At 48.3% G+C, this 15649-nt stretch overlaps 1 protein-coding gene across 4 annotated transcripts in view; it reads right to left on the minus strand.

Annotated features, from left to right (window-relative positions):
- Positions 1-15649, minus strand: part of LOC140427083 (teneurin-2-like) — a 3867843-nt gene that overhangs the window by 1348590 nt on the left and 2503604 nt on the right. For all 4 annotated transcript variants that reach the window (XM_072512582.1, XM_072512581.1, XM_072512584.1 and 1 more), the window contains one exon: positions 3574-3662. The gene's annotated coding sequence lies outside the window, so the exon portion shown is untranslated. The remainder of the gene's footprint in view (positions 1-3573; positions 3663-15649) is intronic.

Raw genomic sequence — 15649 nt, forward strand, 5'->3', positions numbered from 1 at the left:
GCGATGAATACCAACATTTGGATGGCACAGATTGATAGATGCTCCAGATGGAATTTTCCAGCCCCTCCCCCGTCAAGCTTTCCAGCAGCGGAAGAGTCTTGCCCATGACCACTGCCGGGATCTTCCGGTCTCGCCGAAGTCTACGGCGTTTTGCATGGCTTGCCCATCCTGCCACTGGGGAACCCGCCATGGGGGAGGGGGGGTCACCATCAGCGGGTCCAGAAGATCCCACCAGTAAGAAGGGCTGGAAAATCCCGCCTGTAGGAGTGGATTCTTAAACATGCAAAATTACAAAGAATCACATGAACTGCGAGGGAGTTTTGTGTATGAGAAGGGATGAGGGAGTATGCTAACCATGACACAACCTCTTTGTCTATAGGTGTGGAAACAGTCGTGAGCATTTTTCTGGAGAATGGGAGCATGATAGGGGAGATAGTAGGTGTCAAAGATGTGAGTACTGGGGGAAATTGCAAGGTGGGAAGAATAATCAAAGAAGCATCCTGGAATTTGACAGTGGTGGGAGAGGGGTTATGGATTTCTGGAAGTAAAACAGGGGATACCTTGAGTTGAGTAAAAGGGGGTCCTGAGTGAGGAAGAACTGTGAGGGGTTCCAAAGTCTATAAGAACTGGAGAGGTGGGTCCTGAAGAAGTCTGGCAATTCTGGTGCCAGGTTTCAGCAGTAGTATCGTTTTGGAGGAAAGGGCTTAGGGAATGTAGCTCAATCTCCTGTTGGCCACTTTAGCACCTTCAATTGTTCCCCAAATTATTTTTGTCTTCAGTGCAAATTTTGGATTACACTAAATTGCAGTAAGCGCACTTAAATCCCTTAATGTTGAGCACTGGAAGAAGGCTGGGAACTGGTTAGAAAAGTAATTTTGGACAGTGGGAAGGAAATGGAACATGTGAAAAGGATGGGGGGAGCAGGGGTTTGGCGCAAGGTCTGTAAAAGGTGGAAATAAGAAGCACCAGAGGGAATTTAAGTGAATGTACCAGGGAAGGAGGAAGAGCATAGTCAATTCGACTTTTGGGATGTCAGCAGAAGTGCCAAAAGGAAGCATATATTCCTTCTGTTGCAGTAACTAATTCTAGTTTTGTAAATGCCGGGTTTTCTGCTCCTGTGACTATGTTGAGAGAAGCTCATTGTTTATTTCTATTGTCTAATTTCTGCTTTCATACCTTAACAGTTGCTCCTGATCTGTCCTCCTAACATCTGTTTGTTGAATATTTTCAGAATCTGATTTCCAGCAGCTTCACTCAATTCTTTAAACAATTATCAACTCTCTCGTGTTCAGCAGATGTTGAAGTGACATTATTTATTTTCCTTAGTATCTCTAAATTTCTGTGCATGTTGCTTTTGCAATTTTCCACACAATCAACTGATGCTTAGAACCCACTACTATCAAGCAATTATTCTGCCAACTATATACTTGATACCCACTGGCATCAAATACTATTCAGCAAGCCAACTTGTCAAACTTGATGCCCACTGGCACCAGACCATCATTGTCCTAATCAGTATTTAAACAGCTAATGTCCAATCACTTACTGATGAAATACTAGCTAGTTGGCAGTGTTATGTTCATTGTGTTTTCCCTGTTCTACATTTTATTTTTGTGCCTTGCTGCAACCTTTGATTGAAACTTCCCTGGGTATAGTTTCCACCTTTATTTATCAGCTATATCCTGATCTGGTTGACAGAAGCCTCACTGTAAATTAGCTGCTTTCAGCTAAATTGAGTTCTGCGACACAGAAAGATTTTAAGCAGGCTGATACATAAATAGAACTAATATGGTAAATATAGCAACTGACAGAAAGCAGTAATCTCAGGTTTAAAGTCTAGACAACGGAAAATATAGAGAGGCGCTAGAAGGCACACAGTGACATTGTATTAAGGATGAAGTTACGCCTGGCTTGGCAGATCATCAAGGCTGTATCACAATACTCCACAGCACCATGGAAGCAAGAGTGGAAAATATTCTTCTCATGTACATCAAGTAACCCCTTGTACTAAAGACCATGAAGATAGAAAGATTGCTCTACATGCAGCACCTAGAACAACATTTGTGGCTGCTCAAGCACTAGTGAATCGCACATTATATCCAATCGTCTCAATATAAACACTAATCTCAGCCAAACAGAAAGCTTCCAATGGACCAAATCAGTTCCCATTATTCAATCAGCAGAGTTTCAGTGGTGCAAGGTTTTCCCTTTATAAAAGTCTTTCAGGGATAGGTGGATCTATTTTGTTATATATTGTACTGTACATCACTATATTTATGTGAAGCACTGCATCAAAACATTTAGCGAATCGTTATATGTAAAATATAGGAACCCATCTGTCCTAATTTGCTGCTCAGAATGTCAAATAGAATTCAAATAAGTGCTACTGATTCCCACCATTTAGAATTCTGAAAGGATTTCCCATTATTCCCAAATATTAAAGAATCAAGCCTCTTTCAGGACTACTGGCAGGATTATATGGCCGCCCCGCAGCGTACTTTCTGGCAGCAGAGACGGCTCGCCGCTGGTCGCCAGCAGGATGTCTATGGTATTTTGCATGGCTCACCCATCCCGCTGCTGGGGAACCCACGGCAGGGAGGGCGTATTGGGCGGGACGGGAAGATCCCGCCAGCGGAAAGGGCTGGAAGATCTCACCCCATGTTTTGCCCATAAGGAGAATCCTGATTTCATGTGGCTGACTTAGGCAACCTCAATCAACCTTGAAAAAAGTGCGTGGGTGTTAAATTTAGGTGGAAACTAAATTAAACTGTGCACCTGCATTCACTAGTCAGATTTACATGTGCAGAACCACCACTTTCTTGATGGGCTAGGGGCCATGATTGCTTGAGAAACCTCAAGGAAAGAATGAATGCCGGAACAAAAACTTGTGGGTATTAGGAAAAGAAAAAGAACGAATGGACAGAAGCCTGGGCTGAGGCTGTGCAGGGCTAATTCTGCGATCTATGAGCCGAGCAGAAAACCAGATTTGGAGTGAGTTAGTCTGAATTAGAGCTCCAACGCTCTAGCCCTGTTTCCATGACCTGTGCTTCCTGTGAGTATGGCACAGTCTGTTCACCACTATGTTCTCAAGGACAGTTAGGGCTGCACAACTAACACTGACCTTGCCAGCAATGCTCACATCCCATGAATGAATGGAAGGATTGGAAAATTTGGAACTTTGAAGTAGCTAATGTGAATAGCATTGATGCATATAACTGAGAGTTCAATATACACATGAGGAGAGAAGGGAGTAGAAGGATGTATTGATAGGGTGTGAAAAAGTAAGATTGGGGGGAGGCTCAAGTGAAGCATAAAAACTAGAACTGACTTGCTGAGTGGCTTCTGTGTTAAAAATTCCAGTCAAAAATGCAGAATAATGGTCCCTTGGCAAAATACATTTGATCACACAGAGACCACTTGCTGCCTTGTTCAACACTTGTTGAACTTCATTTTGAAACTTGAGTAAAAAACAATATCTGAATGCAAAAACAACATTAGCATAGACAGTACTATAATTATTCATTCACGGCCTACCCCTCACCCCCCCCATTAGCCATTTTGACTTTGCCTTACCTGAAGCTAACTCTGTCCGTCACTCTGCTGCAGAGCTCACTCCAGTCACACACATGTCTACAGTTTCATTGTTGCGCCACCCTTGGTATCTGCAATGCAATCAAATTAAACAAGGAGGATTGGTTTACATTGTGTCGAACCTTTGTCAAAAAATTATTAAAATGGGTACAAGAGACAGTCATTTTGCCACTCTCGTCTGTTCCACCATTCAATGAGACCATGGCTGAACCAGTTCTACATACAGGAGGAAGAAATCTCTGGTTGAATGGTTGCGCTCATTGAAGCAGAAAATTAAAAAAAAATTTGCCTCAGGTAACACACAACAAAAATAAATGCAAAACCCCCTCCATGTTTGCCCTCAGTTCTGCTGGTAATTTTGTTGTAATTTGAACAAAAGAGCTGGCAGGGCCCTCAGAATAAGGGCAGAGACCCATGTCTGGAAGATTCCTCAATATGGTGTAACAGCTGGAGCATCCATCATTGCCTTCCAAGGAAAACAACATGTCAGGGCAGAGAATTCCGAAACTGGGAACTCCTGGTCCTCAGCTTTCCATGTGATCAAGCACAGTAATGGTGGCCAGCGTGCTAAGTTAAGTGTTGGTGGTGGTGACGACAGGATGGACCTCATCAGTGATGTGTCCAGGCCAGAAAAAGAGCCTGGAGCCGGAAAGAGTTGACGTTTCTTTTTTACTGAGTGCAAATTAACTCTCAGGCTCAGGCGGTCAAGGAGGGCTTGGGTGTTGCACCCCACCTCCCCCTCACCACATCCTCCCCTCTCCCATCCATACACGACACCCCCACCTGGCCTAGCCAAGCAAATGTTTCTGTGGCATGAAGGAATGCACTAATAGTATGCATCTTCCCGCCTCCACTGCATGCTGCAGGACATGTGCTGCAAGGCACCAGGATTGCAACCTTGGAATCTTTTGGTTCCAATATGTTTTCCCCCTTAGACTGGCGGCAGGCAGCAAAACATATGCCAACTGCCTGAAAACGAAGGTCCAATGATGTTCCCAATTAATTGGATTATTGCCAATGGTCATCTGCTGGACAACCAGTTCTTTTTCTATTATATCTGGAGTCTGTTCAGAACACTTCAAGCCCCGTTTACAGCTAAAAAGAAGAGAATTTAAAATCAGATTCCTGCAACTTTGTGACTGATGCAAATCGCTGATAGTGGCTTTGTGAACCTGAACTACTATTTCCTCATACAAGTGTAAGAAATCCATCCCAAGCATTAAACTGGAAGGAGACTCTTTGCCAACTCTTGCATACGGAAGGGGCCTGCAATCCAAACAGCTTTAAAGATTCATAGATTTCATACAGGGAAGGCTATTCAGGCAAGAACTGAAACACTTCACTTCGAAAAGACACTACAAAAAAGTCCATGATACTGCCGACTGAATATTTAATGCCATGTCTGTTTCTTCATGAACACGCTTGTGGTTTAATGTGCAATAACAATTGCAATGTGATTGGAATTATGTTAGTGCCACAGTTTCGGTAAAGTTCTATGCCTTTTACTGGGTGACACTTCTTTTAAATCTGAGAATGTAAATCTCTGTAAAAAGGTAATAATGGGCTATCCATCTTCTAGAAAACAAATCCTGAGTGGTTTTTCAAAGGACTAAAGTCGCGATTTCAGACTATTATCAGCAAGTGGCCACAACAGTGAGGGGCTGATTACACGAAACGTGATCCACGCAAATGTGGACTGATAATGACGATGGTCCACTTTTCGCCGGATCAAGTTTCGCTAGATGCAGCAGGATCGTGGGATGCCTTCCACATTTTTGTGGTCTCTGATCAGACAAAAAGCTGAGTTGTAAAAGCTCTGACCTCTGCTATCATTTAACCAGGCTGAAACACCAATTGCATTTGCACAGTGCATAAAGCTAAACTGACGACAGACAACATTGTGCAAGTGGTTAGCAGGTCAAATAACAGCACAGAATACATTTTACAATGTGTGATCTCATTTCTTTGGGCAAAGTTGCGTTCATTAAGCTGCAGAATGTCAGAGCTGGAGCATTGTTAAGGTTACTTCTCTGTTAGATAATAGAACGGGTTAACTTCAGCTCGCTTCCATTCTGTTTCTTTCAATACCAAACATATCCAGCGAAGGAATCTGATGAATTAAATGTGAACTATAGCTCCCTTTATTCTGTTCCGACAGTATTTCTTAACCCTAATCTCAGGGGGTACAATCCAATAACTCTATTTCTCACACTAACTACCCTCATGGGCTTTCCAGGGTGATTAAGTATTCCTCCTCACTGTCCTGGCAAGCAAGTAGGTCATTGGTACAAGTTAAAAGCAGGATAAACTGCCTTGTACATTATCCCAGCAAATGTACCCAGGTCAGGTCTAGTGAGCACTCAGTGAAAAATAAAGCCCCACGATTACAGGAGTCCCTCTCCTCTGATTGAAATATGAGCCAGTGGCCTCCATATCCACAGAAAAAGACCCAAAATTGCAGGGACTGTGTCATTGTCATACTAAAAGCAGTCTCCCTGCACCAGGGTGGATTAGAGGCTGCCTCGCTCTTCTGCCAATGATAAAATTAGACTTACGCCCAGGCCTGAGGCTCAGGAAAGAAAGGACATGTGCCTACGCAATGCATTTTGCTGCATCAGGACATCCCAAAGCACTCACAGCCTATAAAGTACTTCTAAAGCACTGTGACTCTTGTAATGTAGGAAAGGAGGGAGATAATTGGTGTATAGCATGGTCCCACAGATTGCATTGGCCAGCTTTTCTATTTTTAGTGCTATTTGTCCTGATATTCAAACACACATCACAACACACACATCATGATAGACAGACCAACAGACCAATTAGCACACATAACACGACAGCCAATCACAGATAAGGGCAGACACAGTATAAGACAAGAAACATGACACCTGCTGGCCAGTCCATCTGGAGACAGGACAAGGCCAGGACCTCATTAACAAGACACTCACACAGTCAGCACGTGCTGAGTACCAAGTCAGATGTGTAAATAACTAGTTGGAATAAAATTGCGTTGTACCAATCGCAACCGTGTTGGTTCGTCTGTACCTCAGAGCACCCAACACCACATGGTACCATTTAAATATGACACGGTTCTCCTCAAGCTCGACTAGCACTTCAACGTTGAGGTCAATGAAAGCTTTGAGAGGTATATCTTCCAGCAGCGCCGACAAGGTAAGGATGAGCTCTTTCAGTCCTTCCTGACGCATCTCCGCATACTCGCGCAGTCCTGCGGTTACGGCACCACCTCAGAGTCCATGATCCGGGACCAGATCGTTTTTGGCGTTGCCTCCAGTGGCCTACGCCAGCAGCTTCTAAAAATAAAAGGCCTGACCTTAGCATCTGCAGTGGAAGCCTGTGTCCTGCATGAAAATGCGACCAGCCGCAATGCCCAATTTCAGGCGACCGAATTGGCACGGAGGGTGTCCCAAGTGATCGAGTCGGCAAGCCAGGCCGCCCACGGGGCCGAACGCATCCAGGCAATCGAGTTTCTCCCGGCCCGCGGCCCAGACGAGGGCGGCCGTTTCGCGCGCTTTTTGAGGCCTCCCGCGCTTGTGCGCGCCAAAACCAACGGCAACATTGAGGGACGCACCGCGCAGGCGCACCCGAAGCAAGACCGAACTGCGCATGCGCAGTGGCGTAACGAATGCCATGACGTCATGACGGGCGGCAACTGTGGAGCTGCACATTTAAAAGGGCAATGTCCTGCAAAAACCCGACAATGCCTATGCTGTGGCAAGATGGGCCACTACGCTGCCTACTGTCGAGCGGCTCAACCTGTGGATCTTCCACATCTCCGACAACCTCGCAGACACGTGTGGACCATCCAGCCTCCACATCAGGACATCCAAACCGACGACACAGATGACCAAGACGCCTTCTGGTTTGCGGTCATTGATGTGAACCGGGTCAACACCATCAATCCGGCCGATGAATGGAGTGCCACCCTGATGGTCAACTGATCGCCGATCACTTTCCGCCTGGGCACTGGCTCATCCGCCAACCTCATAGCATGGTCAGCACTCTATGCCATGAAGGTCAGACCATCAATCCAGCCATCCGGGTGCAAGATGGTCGACTACAACGGGAACGTTATCCCGGCCGTGGGATCCTGCCAGCTCCAGGTGACACACAAAACACACACGGCCACACTCTCGTTCGAGATAGTTGGCTCATCGAAGGACTCCCTGCTGGGCGCACAGGCATGTAAAGCTCTCCACCTTGTGCAACAAATTCTTTCTCTCTCTCCAGACGGCACGTCTGACTTCCCGGATGCTGAGCTCAACGCACAGCTCCAATCGCTCCTCGCCCACAACCAGGAGGCATTCGAAGGCATGGGAACACTGCCATACACATACCGAATTCGCCTCAAACCGGACGCCATCCCGGTCGTTCACGCACCTCGCAGGGTTCCTGCGCCACTTAAAGACCGCCTCAAGCTCCAGCTGCAGGATCTCCAGGACCAAGGGGTCCTATCCAGGGTCACGGGGCCCACGCCATGGGTCAGCTCCATGGTGTGTGTCAAGAAGCCCTCTGGCGAGCTCCGCATCTGTATAGACCCCAAAGACCTCAATAACAATATTATGCGGGAACATTATCCCATACCCAAAACGGGAGGAGATCACCAGTGAAATGGCCCAAGCGAAGATATTCACGAAACTGGATGCTTCTAAAGGATTTTGGCAAATCCAACTGGACCCGTCCAGCCGAAAGCTATGTACCTTCAACACCCCTTTCGGCAGATTCTGCTACAACCGGATGCCATTTGGCATCATCTCGGCATCCGAGGTCTTCCACAGCATCATGGAGCAGATGATGGAAGGCATCGAAGGGATGTGCGTATATGTGGACGATGTCATCATCTGGTCCACCACACCGCAGGAGCACATACATCGTCTCCAACGCGTTTTGCCCGCATACGGGAAAACGGCCTGCGCCTCAACCGAGCCAAGTGCGCCTTTGGCCAGACCGAATTGAAGTTCCTGGGGGACCACATCTCCCGGTCAGGGGTCCGTCCGGATGCAGACAAGGTGAGCACCATCACAGCCATGCCGCAGCCGGCCGACAAGAAGGCTGTCCTACGATTCCTTGGCATGGTCAACTTCCTAGGGAAATTGATTCCCAACCTTGCCTCCCACACAACGACTCTGCGACACCTTGTCAAAAAATCTACAGAGTTCCAGTGGCACCACACACACCAGCTGGAATGGGAGGAGCTCAAACGCAAACTCACCACGGCACCAGTGTTGGCGTTCTTCGACACGTCTCGTCCCACCAAAATCTCAACTGATGCCAGCCAATCCGGCATTGGAGCAGTGCTCCTGCAGAGGGATGACACGTCGTCATGGGCCCCGGTTGCCTATGCATCGCGGGCTTTGACCCCCACAGAGCAGCGCTATGCGCAAATCGAAAAAGAATGCCTGGGCTTGCTAACCGGTTTAGACAAGTTCCACGATTATGTCTATGGCCTTCCACGGTTCACGGTCGAAACTGACCACCGCCCCCTGGTCAGCATAACAAACAAGGACCTGAACAAGATGACCCCTCACCTCTAGCGCATCTGACTTAAACTCAGGAGGTATGACTGCCAACTGGTCTACACTCCAGGGAAGGACCTCATCGTGGCGGATGCCCTATCCAGAGCAGTGAGCACGCCGCCAGATGCGGAGGGGTTCGTATGTCAGGTCGAGGCACAGGTGGCCTTGACAGCGGCAAATCTGCCGGCTGACGACTCCAGTCTGGTCCGCATACGCCGAGAGACAGCTGCCGACCCCCTTTTACAGCGAGTGATGCGCCACATGATGGGAGGATGGCTCAAAGGGCAGTGCCCGCAGTTCTATAATGTACGAGACGACCTAGCCATCATTGATGGGATCCTTCTGAAGCTGGACAGGATTGTCATTCCGCACAGTATACGCCAGCTGGTTCTCGATCAAATACACGAAGGCCACTTGGGGGTCGAGAAGTGCAGACGGAGGGCCCGAGAGGCGGTATACTGGCCGGGCATCAGTGACGATATTGCCAACACGGTGATCAACTGTACAACCTGCCAAAGGTTTCAGCCAGCACAACCTCCTGAGACGCTTTTGCCATGAGCTGGTGACGTCCCCCTGGGCGAAGGTGGGTGTCGACCTATTTCACATGCTTGGCATGGACTATGTTATCATCATGGACTACTTCTCCAATTACCCAGAAGTCATATGCCTACACAATCTGACGTCGTCTGCTGTCACCAGGGCCTGCAAAGACACCTTTGCTCGCCACGGCATTCCGATGACTGTCATGTCGGACAATGGGCCCTGTTTTGCCAGCCATGAATGGTCGTCCTTTGCAGCTTCGTATGGCTTCACACACGTGACGTCCAGCCCTCTGCATCCCCAGTCCAATGGAAAGGCGGAGAAGGGCATTCACATTGCCAAGCGGCTCCTCTGCAAGGCTGCTGCTGCCGGACCGGACTTTCACCTCACCTGCTGGCCTATCGCTCGGCCCCACTAGCCACGGTTCTCTCGCCAGCACAGCTGCTGATGGGTCGCGCCCTCAGAACCACTGTGCCTTCCATCCTGGCACCAACAATAGACCATGCTCCGGTACTGCACAGGATGCAACTGCAGCGCGATCGCCAGAAGAGATCGTACGACACAAGGGCAACTGATCTTCCCTCCCTGGCCCCTGGAGACAACGTCCGCATTCATCTACCAGACGGTGGCTGGGCAGCACCTGCCGAAGTTCTCCGACGCGTGGCTCCCCGCTCGTTCCTGGTACGCATGCCGGATGGATCCGTCCGTAGGCGCAATCGGCGTGCCCTTTGCCTACTTCCACGCTCGCAACGGAACCATACACAGACGCCGTGTCCTCCACTGGTTCCTGATAGCGACTTCGTGGAGCTGCCATATACCATGCCCCTTCTGTCGTCGCCCGTGGCCAGGCCCGCACCTCAGCCGGTGGTTCTCGACCCACCCTTGAGGCGGTCAACCCGAATTCGTCGCCCACCTACTAGACTGGACTTATGAGACTGTTCACACGTCAAGTTTTAGCAACCACTGTATTGTAACATGTCACTGTTTTATCGTTCCAGGTCTCGTTTGATCGGACCAAATTTCAACGTTCTTCTTCTTTTGTTGTGGTACAACCTCGTTAGCATGCCACACCTGACATCGCCCCTTGTATATAGTTACGCCACATGTACATGCTGTAAATATCACGCACACACACCTTTAGCTGCACTCAGGACACATTCATATTTCTAACCACGTAGGCACATAATCTTGTAAAAAAGGGGGGATGTCATGATATGCAAACTCACATCACAACACACATCATGATAGACAGACCAACAGACCAATTAGCACACATAACACGACAGCCAATCACAGACAAGGGCAGACACAGTATAAGACAAGAAACACTACACCTGCTGGCCAGTCCATCTGGAGACAGGACAAGGCCAGGACCTCATTAACAAGACACTCACACAGTCACCACGTGCTGAGTACCAAGACAGATGTGTAAATAACTAGTTGGAATAAAACTGCGTTGTACCAATCGCAACCGTGTTGGTTCTTCTGTAACTCAGAGCACCCAACACCACACTATTGTTTTAGAAATAAATGTTAACCAGGACAATGCAGAGAATAATTCCATGCTCCTCTTCATACAGTACCATGGGATCTTTTACAAACGCCCAAGAGAGTTGATGGTTTAATGCCTCGTTTGAAAGATGGCACTTCTGACATTGCCACACTCCATTAGTATTGCAACAGAATATCAGCCGAGATTTTGTCTTCAAGTCTCTGGACTGGGACTTGAACCGACAACCTTCTAACTCAGAGATAAGTGGACTGACAACAGAGCCATAGCTAAAGAAAAAGCTGAAGAAAGAACACAATAAGCCTTTCTTCAGCTCCTAAATAAAATCAGTACCATGATTGTGAAGGGATTCAATCTCCACCTGGATTAATCTCAATAATTTTTTCTACCTTTTGGAATGTTTACAAGCTGTGTGGTGTTAATTTAGCCCTCAGTTGGTGAAAGTTCTGTTGATCTCTCCTGCGAGAGCGTGTCGCACTGCAGCACTGGCAAGGTTGCCCTGTTGGGCTGTTCAGGGATTGCCAGGGTCTCGGCATTTTTTGTGACTTGATATGGTGGACTGAGGGTTGGTTTCTGCCCCTTCAAATGTGAGCGCCCCTCAGAATTGCCCCTGTGTACATCATGTAGTTCAGACAGTTTGGGTAGCTGGGTTGCCTTGCCCAGGGTAAGATAGTTTCTAGCTTGTAGGTCTACAGGATGTGTTCTAAAATCTGGGGCGCGATTCTCCCAAAAGAGAACAAAGTTCTATAGCGAGCGTGTTCAGCTGCGTCTTTCCCGGTGCTCACAGTGTGGGAAACACATGGCTATTTAATGCGATTCGCATTGTATGTGGGGTGTGAATGCAGAACGTCGGTCGAGGCTGCAAGTAGCCCCGTTTTGTACAGTGGGGTGCTCTGCTTGCCGGATGTCCCCAGTGTAGCGAGAGATCGGGATGTCATTTTTAAATGGCATTACGATTTCCGAGGCCCCTGAAGCGATCCCTGACACCCCCCCTGCCCCCAACCCAAACACTATCGGAGTGTCCTGGCCCCCCAACACCTCCCAAACAACCCCTTCCCCCAATGCCAACAAAGGACACACCCGGCCCGATCGTGTGCACATAAAAAATACCTGATTGGCACCTTGGCAGTGCCAACCTCACATCCTGGCAGTGCCCATGCCAACTGGTAGTGCCACCATGAAAGTTTCAGGCTGGAACCCAAGTGGCATTGCCAGGGTGCCCAAGTGGCACTAGCAGTGCCAGGGCACCAGTCTGCCAAAAGGGCATGCAGTTGGGGGCCTCTGATCCCCTGGGAAACCCTCACGAGTGCCGTTCCGTCTGGTCCCCATTTGTGACCAATGCTGAATGGCGCTCCCCTAGGTCTCTGAGGCAAAGGGGTCGAATCCAAAAGCCTCGGGAATCTGCAAATTAGAGTGAGCCTAGCTGTCACGCTCTAAAATGCAAATTTCCCCCAAAATCATCCCCTGCACAAAGGGCGGGATTTACATCACAAACGCCTCACAAGGTCGTGTTGGATGTCACGAGGCGTTGCGAGCCGGGTAGATCTCGGCAGCGGGTTCTCCCGGCTTTTATCGGCCACGCTGCACTCCAGCGAGCTGCTTTTCTGGTGCAGCGTGGCCATTGGATCGCACTCCTGGATAAAAAATCTTCTCCTCCAAAGACTTCAAATCTGTGACTTCTCTGGGCCATGGGTAAAACTGAGTGGAGCTGGAAGTGAGGAATTGTCATGCATTTTTGATGATTTATAAAAAGTGTGAGTACAGCTTGTAGAGATTACTGGCTTCCAACTTGTCTACTCCTGCTATCGCTGAACAAAGGATCGTCATGGGGTTGTCGGCTTTTGGCGGGCTTTTCAAAATGGTGGTGACGCGCTACTGCATGAAGAAGAAGGGACCGCCATGGTGGTTTAGGTTGGCTAGCTGCTGACTTGATTCATTCAGCAGTGTCGTGTTACGAGTCGGGACTCGTGGAAAAGATCTGCGGGGCTTGCTATTGGACGGTTACATGCACCTGGAATGGACAAAATCAATTACTAATGCGTTTGTTTTGCTAGCCAGAGAGCCACGTTTTGAGTTTCGCGTCCGGGATTGTGCTTTGCGGCCGGTTGCTTTCAAACGGAGCTTCAGACTGAATGATTTGTAAGGGGTTTCTTAGGATCAGCTGACCTGGAAGTTAATTTTTTTAAATCTCACCCTTGCAGACTGCGAGCTCTGCTTGCTGAAGCGAGACCTCAAAGGAGGATGCAATCGAGTCTTCTGCTTGAGGAAATATTCGACCTTTTCTTGCTTGCTTCCACACTCTGATGTACTTGAACTTTTTCCTTTTTTTTCTAGTGAGTTTTCTGAGTCTCTGCTGCTTTGGTTGGGAGTTAGGTTCAGTGCAGAATCCGTTGAAGGTGTCCTTTTTTAGGATTTCGCAGCATTCTTGTGAGGGCGAGGGTTTCAATCCTGATGTTGCCACCTTGGAGAATCCTCTGTAGCCACCTAAAATGGCTGATTCCCTATTAATTTGGCCAAAACCCGATTTAAAATGGCTAACCGAAAAGGCTGATGGGAAAAGCAGCCAACAGGACACAAACGGACAGCTTCAGACAGAATAGCGTATTCGGCTCTGGGGAAGTCGGCCCAGATCGATACCTGCGACCATTAGCAGCACATCAACCCAGACATCTGCAGTTTAATCGGCTATCCCCGGGAACAATTGCAACATATTAGCAATTGAATGCCGGGCCAGACCTGTCGGCGCCTGCAGTGGCCGAAACAAAGGCAGGTGAATGACCACCCCCTGATCGAGGAATCGCCCCGTTATTGGATATATCGAACCCAGTGATTGGGAACAAGTCCAATCACTTGGAATTCAGGGTCAAGGGCCGCCCCGAGAGGCGGGAAGCCCCGGGACCCTATAAAGTGAGGGGCCAAGTTCAGATCACTCTCTCTCTCTCCCGCCTTCTCCTGCTCGAGACCTTCGCAAGAACATCGACCAGAAACAATAAGTTTGACTCCAGCGATCGCTACCCGATAAAGACTCCTAGCCATCGACCCGTATCAGCCTTTTTGAATCCCGCGGGCCAGATCCGATTCGATAAGCCATTTGTTTCCCCTGACCCGGTGGGCCCTTCCTAAAGTTAAGTATTGGCCAGTAGTGGTAGGTTTCTATATAGATAGCAGGATTATTGTATAAGCATTTCCTGTTGTATATAATAAATGACCATTGATTTCAATCTTACTAAGCGGTGTGCTGACTTATTAATCATAACTCGAGCTTGAACCACGTGGCGGTATCAGAAAGATACCTGGCGACTCGTGAGCAAAGGTAACATAATCAGAGCTAATAAACTAAGGCTAAAAGAGCAACACCTCCTTTGGACACCATGAAGTAGGCTTTGTAGTCGAGAGAGTGTTAAAAACAATTCTTATCAACAACTCAGAACTATGCACATACCTACAGTGGAGGCACAGCTATGGAGCTGACTCCAGTCTGAATCTTTACCCAACCCTATTCATCTCGTGACTGACCCTGGCTCTGGGTCATGTGCCTTTTTACACCACTGTGTGGATTCTACTGTACTCAATTCCACATTAACCCAGGATGTAGAACACCCTGCTACTACATCCCTCCCAAGTGTTTGGGCACGATTCTCCCAAAAAGGATCATAGCCCCATTACGAGCGTGCCTAGAAACACATGGCTATTCAACGTGACTCGCAATTCATAAGGGGCCTGATTCGGGAATGCGCGGCCAAGCCGCACATAACCCTGTTTTGCTCGACCAAACTCCACATTGTAGCAAAAGATCGTGATGCCAAAAATGGCATCCCGATCTCCAAGGCCCCTGAAGTGATGCCCGCACAGCCTGAATGCACTATTGGAGGGACCCGCTCCCCCCCCCCACCCAACATCCATGCAGTGCAACCCTGGCCCGATCGTGCATGTGCAAGAGATGCCAACTTGGCACCTTGATAGTGCCAACCTGCAACCCTGACAGTGCCCATGTCAGCTGGCAGTGCCAAGGCTGACACTGGCAGGGTACCCAGGTGGCACCAGAAGTTCCAGGGAACCACCCTGCACAAAGGGCACGCAGCTGTGGGCCTTCTATCCCATATGAGACCCCCATGAGTGCTGTTCCATCTGATCCCTGTTTGTGGGGACTAGTGCCAAACGGCACTCACCGAAGGTCTCTTAGGCGAAGGGGATGAAACAAAAAACTCTAAGGTACCTCGGAATCAGCAAATTAAAGTGAGGCCAGCTGTCTTACTCTAATATAGAAACATAGAAAATGGAAGCAGAAGGAGACCATTCAACTCTTCGAGCCTGCTCCGCCATTAATTATATTAATTATGATCATGGCTGATCATCAATACCCTGATCCTGATTTCCCCACATCCTTTAGCCCCAAGACCTATATCTAATTCCTTCATGAAATTACACAACATTTTGGCCTCAACTACTTTCTGTGGTAGTGAATTCCACAGAT

This window comes from Scyliorhinus torazame, chromosome 7, assembly GCF_047496885.1.
Source record: "Scyliorhinus torazame isolate Kashiwa2021f chromosome 7, sScyTor2.1, whole genome shotgun sequence".
In the NCBI taxonomy this organism is placed as follows: domain Eukaryota; kingdom Metazoa; phylum Chordata; class Chondrichthyes; order Carcharhiniformes; family Scyliorhinidae; genus Scyliorhinus; species Scyliorhinus torazame.